This window comes from Carcharhinus amblyrhynchos, chromosome 13, assembly GCF_965287045.1.
Source record: "Carcharhinus amblyrhynchos chromosome 13, sCarAmb.v2.hapA, whole genome shotgun sequence".
In the NCBI taxonomy this organism is placed as follows: domain Eukaryota; kingdom Metazoa; phylum Chordata; class Chondrichthyes; order Carcharhiniformes; family Carcharhinidae; genus Carcharhinus; species Carcharhinus amblyrhynchos.
The window spans coordinates 63375617-63384491 of NC_137336.1; positions in this window are offsets into that span (position 1 = coordinate 63375617).

The window sequence follows — 8875 nt, forward strand, 5'->3', positions numbered from 1 at the left end:
GGGGAATTGAACATGGCCAATTACCTAACTCGCACATCTTTGGAGTGTGGGGGGATACCAGAGCACCTAGAGGAAACACAAGCAGACATAGGGAGAAAGTGCAAGCTCCACACAGTGACCCAAGCCGGGAATTGAACCCGGGTCCCTGGCACTGTGAGACAGCAATGCTAACGACTGTGTCACCAAGCCACAGTTAACTAAGTTGTCTCTGTAGGGACACACTTTTGGATACTATAGGTGCCTTCTGAGTATGTAGTTGAGAATTCCACTCCTTTCTGCTACAAGAGTTTTCTAATCATACTTTCACTGGGTGTGAGTGTCAATGTCTAGGCCAGCATGAATATGGTTAATCTGTTGTACACTGCTACAGGCAACTCAGAGAAAAATCATAGGAGCAGTGAAAAACATGTTTTTTTTATTTCCTTTGGATGCAGTTGTTGTGTTATAAAAATACTATGAATAGAAGAATAGTTGTGTGGTTGTTTGCTGGATAGGTCAAGTATCATCTAGTCACATATTGGAGATTCAGTTCACTTTCCAGCTGGTGTGAGGGGGCACGGTGTAAGGAATGATCTATCAGATGATAACTGGCAGGAGAATATTAGCAAAGTGGTTGAAGTTGGGAAACTACCTTATAAAATATGGCCAACGTTGGCAAACTTATCCAGTTCCCCATCTGCCCGTGTAGATGGGCATTTTTCACTGGAGAAAAGAGGCTATGGTTGCCATTCTATTCTGAAAAGAAGGAATTTGCATTTATATATTGGCTGGAAATCTCTGTTGTTGTACGCCCCACTACGGTTGCCAGCGAGAATGGAGAATTTGGCACTTAACCAAATCTCCATTCACTGCAGTGGGACTGGAGCATCCCAGCCATGGTCAAGGTCGGAGAATTCCAACCAGTGACTTCCAAGGCCTTGTGATATCCCAAAGCTCTTTATAGCCAATGGAGTACTACTGAAGGGTAGACTTTTGTAATAGAAGAAAAAATATTACCTCACTCAATGATCAGTACATAGGACCAGTTCTTTAACTTGTGTAAAAATGGCCATGGTATTTACTTAGGATTCAGAGGCTGTGTGTGGGCTAGATCTTTCTTCAAAATAACTGTGAGGTTACAATGTATATCATTATTGATACGCACAGTCAGAGGCTGAAGAGTTAAACTGTGAGTTGCAAATCCCCTGTACTCACTGATTCATTTATCCCATTCCACCCTTTATCTTGTGCAAGTGACGTATGAGGTCTTTCTAATTTTCAAAAACTGCTGGATTTGTGTAAATGGTTCCATTAAACTCGCTTCTGGAAATTCAAACTCACAATTAACTGCATAAATTACTCTTTTAACAGCCTGCTAATTGTAAATGCAATGCCAATCAATCACTGAGGTTGAGGAAGGGAACAATTTAAACTGTTGAGTCTCGTAGAAAATTGTGAGTGATTTTTAAAATTTCAAATTGTATTTTTGTCTTTCTGTCATGAATATGAGTCTGCTCCACCATTCAATAATATCATGGCTGATTTGATTGTAACCTTCCACTTACCCACATTTTAAATGGGTGACCCCTTATTTTTAAACATTGACCCCTAGTTCTAGATCTTCCCACAAGAGGAAACATCTCTTCCACAACCACCTTGTCAACACAGGAACATATGATTATGAACAGAAATTCAGCCCTTCAAACCTGCTCCCCCATTCAATGGCTGATCTCTCCCTGGACTCATTTCCACCCCCCCCCCTCAACCCCCACCTGTTCCCCATATCCCCTTTTACCTTTTAGTAGAAATATGTCTATCTCCCTCTTGAAACCATTCAATGATTCGTGCTGTAGGGTGTCGAGTTCCACAAACTCACCACCCTCTGTGAGAAGTAGTTCCTTCTCATCTCTGTTTTAAATTTACTGCCTCTCAACCTGTGACCTCTTGTGTGAAATTGCCCCATAAGAGGAAACATTTGGTCTACATTTACTTTATCAATCCCTATTAAAATTTTATATACCTCAATCAGATCAAGATTCCTCAGGATCTTAAAGTTACTCTTACTGTTCTAAGCTCCAATAGATACAAGCCTTCCCTGTCTAATTTTTCTGCATAAGACAACCTGTCCATGCCAGGTATTAGTCTCTGAACTGCTTCTAACACGTTTACATCCTTCCTTAAATAAGAAGACAGTACTCCAGATGTGGTCTTACCAAGGCCCTGTATGACTGAAGCATAAACATTCATACGTTTATATTTAATTCCCCTCACAATAAATTCTAACATTCTATTCATTTTCCTAACTACTTGCTGCACTGCATACTAATCTTTTGTGATTCATGCAATAGGACACCAAGATGCTTCCGAATGTCAGAGCTCTGCAATCTCTCACCATTTAGCTAATATTATTTTTATTCTTCCTGCCAAAATGGACAATTTCACATTTTCTTACATTATATTCTATTTGCCAAATCTTTGTCCATTCACTTAATGTATCCTTTTGTAGCCTCCTTATGCCTTCTTCACAACTTACTTTCCTCCCTATTTCTGTGTCAACAACAAATACAACAACAATTTCTTCAATCCCTTCATCTAAATCATTTATATAAAAAGTAAGAAGTTGAGGCCCCAAGACGTGTGGCACACCACTCGTAACATGCTACCAACAAGAAAAAGACCCACTTATGCTTAGCCTTTGTTAGCTAATCAATCTTTTATCTATGCCAATATGTTATCATGAGCATTTATCTCACACAATAACCTTTGATGGGGCACCTTATCATACGCCTTCTGGAAATCAAACTACAGTTCCCCTTTATCCACAGCATGTGACTTCTTCAAAGAGCTCCAATAAATTGATTAAACATAATTTCCCTTTCGCAAAACCATGTTGATTCTGCCTGATTCCCTTGATTTTTTCTAAGTGCCTTGTCATAACATCTTTAATAATAGCTTCTAACATTTTCCCTATAACAGATGTTAATCTAATTGGCCTATAGTTTCCTGCTTTCTGTCTCCATTTTTGAATACAGGAGTCACATTTGCTATTTTCCAATCTAATGGAACTTTTCCTTAATCTAGGGAAATTTGAGAAATTAAAACCAAAAGCATCAACTATCTCACTAGCCACTTCTTTTAAGACCCACAATTAAAATCCATCAGGACCCAGGGACACGTCAGCCCTCAACTCCAACAATTTGCTTAGTACCACTTCCCCCGTGATTGTAACTTTCCTGAGTTCCTCCCTCATTTCCATTTCCTGATTTACACGATCCCAATTCTGGATCCTAATTCTGGGAAGTTACTTGTATCCTCTGTAGTGAAGCTCAATACATTCAATTAATCTGTCATCTCCTTATTTTCCATTAGTTCCTCAGCCTCACTTTTCAAAAGACAAACACTCAGTTTGCTAACTTTTATTTAAATATCAATAGAAATTCTAATGTATCTATCTTAGCCCATTTTTCCTTGTTTGTCTGGTTTGACGTTGATTTATTTTCCTTCTCTGTTAACTCTCTGATTCTTTCTCAATCCTTTAACCTCAATGCTTAAAGAGAAGCCTGTTAAACTCATGGTTCATTGACATCTCAGATGTTCTATTGCCTCTCCATCTTGTACTTCCAGTGAGTAACTGTATAAATTACATTTGATCTGAACTATGCAAGAGAAACTCTACTAATAATGCACATCATCTTGTGCCCTGCTTCAGCAAGTTTTGACCCATTTATTGGGAGATGCAACAAAGGTTAAAGTGTGTGATTACCTTTCTTTGTTAGTTTTTTCCCCTCTCTTGTTCTTGGTTGATGGTGTAGAATCTCTTTCTGAGCATTAATAGATGTCATATAGTCTCGGTTACATTTTCCAAGTGTGAACCCAAGGAGTGAGTGTGAACAGTCTTTCTGAGCACAGGGTAGCAAATTAGCCAAACCAGATCCTGCACTTACCTGACCTTTTAAAGACCTTTACTTCCCGCAGGGGTCACTAATTAATGATCAGGAATACAACCACTGTCCGATTATCCCCTTCTCGACCTGGAGGCCACACAGATCGGCAGCCATTTCCCCATCAGGGTACTAGTCTGCTTCAGTTTTCACCTCCAAGTCAGAAAATCATGGTTCCAGGCTCTACTCCAGTGATCTATGCACAAAATTCAAGCAGGCACTTTGGTGACAGAGTAAAGGAGTGCTGCAATGTAGAAAGTGCAATATTTCAGATAAGACTTTAATCTGCCCTTTCAGGTGGACATATAAAGATCCCACCGCCCCATCTGTGAATGATAAAAGAGTGTACTCTGGTGCCTGGCCTAAGTTTATTCCTCAACTAATATCACTGAAACAAAAATATCTAGTCATTGCTGCTTGTGGGAGCTTGCTACACGCAAAAGCACTACGTTGGCTGGAAAGCAACATCCCATGGCCTTATAAAAATGCAAGCTCTTTCCTTCTCCTATCGGGAGGGCACTTCATGTAGAAATGACCCCTACCATTTGGAATGGGATCCCGTTCTGCAGCCGTATGTCATGGGAATCCCATTCCACTGAACTTCTGCTGGTGGAGGAGAATCCCTGGAGCCTCGATGTCTAAGGATATAAATTGAGATCAGCCGATCTTGCTCACATGAACTCGGAAAAAACATCAATAGAGTGCATTATTTCAAGGACCATGTGAGACTGCCTGTGGGGGAGAGGCCCATGCTCAGCACAGTGATATGCAACTTATCATCATTTCTCTGAAGTCAAACTTAATTTTTGAAAATACAGTCCTCTATTACCAATTACCAATCAATGGCTGTCACTATTTGAGTCAATTGCAAAGGCATCATTTAAACTGTATTAAACTAATGGACTATTTCTGCCCATTTTTGAAAAAACTGACTGGATTTCACTCAAAATTAGGTCTTTAAGCAGTTTCATTCACTGTGTGCTGTGCGTTGGTGGAAGTGCGATTGTCTCAATGATAAGATACTGGTTGAAGTGGCAGTGGCTATGTTGAAATTTCCTGTTTTTTTAAAAAAAAGTATTGGCTTTTTTACTTTACAGACCAATCATATTAACGTCAACCACCGATTCAAATTATTTTGTATTGTGATGTGGAGTTGCCAGCGTTAGATTGGGGTAGGCACAGTAAGCAGTCTCACAACACCAGGTTAAAGTCCAACAAGTTTATTTGGTAGAATGAGCTTTCAGAGCATCGCTCCTTCATCAGGTACTTTGAATTGTGACATTGATGCTACTAATTTGGTGTCATAAATAAATCTTTCTCTAAAACGGTAATACACCATTATTGTGTATTGTCCAGAAAAAAGTTACTGAATCTACATATTTGCCGAATATATTTTCATCTGCCTCCTTCTTTATTATCTCCCTCCCTTCCTATACCTCCTGCTGGGAGATAGTTCTGGCTGGCTGTCAGTAGCTCCAGCACCTGGCCGTGTATGCAGGAGCCCAGACAGTCAGCTTTCAACTACAGGGGTATGCAATTGTGCACAATCCTGACCACAAGTGCGTTTTTCTTGGAGGAGTCACTGGCCATCAATCAGGAGCAAGAACCTTGGCTGATATTTTTCCTTTGTCCATGCAGCCAAAAAAGCATAACTGATTCTCACTCAGTTGGTGCTTCATGTCACTTACAACAAAGTTTGCAATTATATCATGACTTCAGCAACAACAGCAACTTGCATTTACATTGTGCCTTTAATGTAGTAAACTGTCCCAAAACTCCTTCCAAATCCACAACTAGTGCCATCTAGAAGGGCAAGTTCAGTCACATGGGCAATACTACCAGCTAAAGCCACCCACACACTCTTGAAAATATCTTGCCATTCCTTCACTGTCACTAGGTCAACAACCTGGCACTCCTTCCTGAACAGCACTGTGGATGTACCTACACCATATGACTGCAGCAGTTCAAGACACAGCTCACCACCCCTTCTCAAGATCAATTAGGGATGGGCAATAAATGCTGGCCCACAGAGATGCCCAGTAAAAAGTCTGACAATACCAGGTTTAAGTCCAACTGATTTATTTGATAGTAAACTCACAAGCTTTCGAGGTTAAGCTCTTCTTCAGGTGAATGGAGAATTCTGGCCTCAGACAGAGCATATAGAGCACAGACAGTTTACAGATTACTGATTAGAATGCGAATCTTTACACCTAACCTGCTGTTCAAGTCCTAAAGTGGCCGACAATGTGAGTGCAAGGAGCACTGATCACAGGTTAAAGAGATGTGTATTGTCTCCAGACAGTACAGTGAGTGAGGTTTTGCAAACCCAGGCAAGTCACGGGGGTTACAGATAGTGCGACATGAACCCAAGATCCCTGTTGAGACCGTCCTCATGTGTGTGGAACTTGGCTAATAGTCTCTGCTCAGCGACTCTGCGCTGTCGTGTGTTGTGAAGGCCGCCTTGGAGAATGCTTACCTGAAGGTCAGAGGCTGAATGCCCGTGACCACTGAAGTGTTCGCCAACAGGAAGGGAACAGTCTTGCCTGGTGATTGTCGAGCGATGTTTATTCATCCGTTGTCGTAGCGTCGGCACGGTCTCCCCAACGTAACATGCTTTGGGACATCCTTTCTTGCAACGTATCAGGTAGACAATGTTGGCCGAGTTGCAAGAGTATTTACCGTGTACGTGGTGGATGGTATTCTCACGTGTGATGATGTCATCCATGTTGATGGTCCGGCATGTCTTGCAGAGGTTGCTGTGGCAGGGTTGTGTGGTATTGTGGTCACTGTTCTCCTGAAGGCTGGGTAGTTTGCTGCGAACAATGGTCTGTTTGAGGTTGCATGGTTGTCTGAAGGCAAGAAGTGGGGGTGTGGGGATGGCCCTGGCGAGATGTTCATCTCACCCCCAAGCCCCTACTTCTTGCCTTCAGACAACCATGCAACCTCAAACAGACCATTGTTTGCAGCAAACTACCCAGCCTTCAGGAGAACAGCGACTACAATACCACACAACCCTGCCACAGCAACCTCTGCAAGACATGCTGGATCATCGACATGGATGACATCATCACTCGGGAGAACACCATCCACCAGGTGTCCACCATCCACCATGCAGACGCTACAACAACGGATGAATGAACATCGCTTGACAATCACCAGGCAAGACTATTCCCTTCCTGTTGGCGAACACTTCAGTGGTCACGGGCATTCAGCCTCTGACCTTCGGGTAAGCATTCTCCAAGGCGGCCTTCACGACACACGACAGTGCAGAGCAGAGAGTTCCGCACACATGAGGACGGTCTCAACAGGGATCTTGGGTTCATGTCGCACTATCTGTAACCCCCGTGACTTGCCTGGGTTTGCAAAACCTCACTTACTGTATGTCTGGAGACAATACACATCTCCTTAACCTGTGATCAGTGCTCCTTTCACTCACTTTGTCGGCCACTTTAGGACTTGAACAGCAGGTTAGGTGTAAAGATTCGCATTCTAATCAGTAATTTGTAAACTGTCTGTGCTTTATACGCTCTGTCTGAGGCCAGAACTCTCCATTCACCTGAAGAAGAGCTTAACCTCGAAAGCTTGTGAGTTTACTATCAAATAAATCGGTTGGACTTAAACCTGGTGTTGTCAGACTTTTTACTGTGTTTACCCCAGTCCAATGCCGGCATGTCCACATCATGACCACAGAGATGCCCACAGCCCATGAGTGAAAAAAAGCCTCAAAGGAGCATTATAAAGCAAAATTAGAAACCAAGCCACTTTAGGACATATTAGAGCAGGCAACCAAAAGCTTGGTCAATAAGGTAGGTTTTAACGATTGTCTTAAAGGTGAAAAAGGGGATGGGGAGTGATTTAGGGAGAGTATTCCAGACCTTAACATCTTGGCAGCTGAAGGCATGGTCACTGTGCAACTAAATCCTGCAGGAAGGGGGAAAGCAAATAAAGAGGCAGATGAAAACATATTCAGCAAAAATGCAGGTTCTTTAATATTTCTTTTCCATAGAATACATAATAAAAGTGCAATGTAAAAATTTTAGAGAGGGAAAATGGAATGCTGATTGTGCAATATTAAACTAGCATCACTGTCACAAGACAAAGCAATTTACATCTTTTGTTAGTGTTAAGCCTGAAACAAAAAAGTTAAAAAAAAATACATATTAAAAAGCAGGAAATTATTACACAACCCTTGCCTCTAATGATATTTCAATCAGTATTTTATCATTGAGATAATCACACTTCCGCCAACAGCAACGCAGCTGAATTAACTGGGGGAAGCAATTAAAATGAGACATTCTCAGGAGGGCAGAATTAGATGAACACAGACATCTCAGAACACTGCGTGGCTGGAGGAGATTGCAGAGAAAGCAAAGGGTGAAGCCATGGAAAGATTGGAGGACAAGAATGAGAATCTTAAAATCGAGTCATTGATTGACCAGGAGTCATTGTTGGTCAGTGAGCACAGAGGTGATGGATGTCTTGTTACGACTAGGGCAGCAGAGGTTTGTGTGACCTTACTTTACAGAGGGTAGAATGTGGGAGGCTAACACAATCACAGAATTGTTACAGTGCAGAAGAAGTCCATTTAATCTATCTGCTGGAATTTTACCACCTCGCCCACTCAAGGCTTGAAAGATCCCGCCCAAGGTCGACAGAGAATGTCATTCTGCAAGCCTCGCCTGCCCCAATTCTGGGCAGAGCATGCCAGTAAAATTCCAGCCATTATATCTGCACTGGCTCACCAAATGAGCATTATGACTTAGTGCCATTGTCCTTCCATTTCCCTGTATCTCTACATTTTTCTACTAATTATTTTTCAAATAATCATTTAGTGCAGGGCTTTTCAAAGCGGGAATCACCAGCCAAGTGTGGGTCATGGGGGTGTTGAAAATGGGTTACTGAGTATCCTGTTAAAAAAACACGAGATGTTCTGTGATTCTTTTCAAAACATCGTG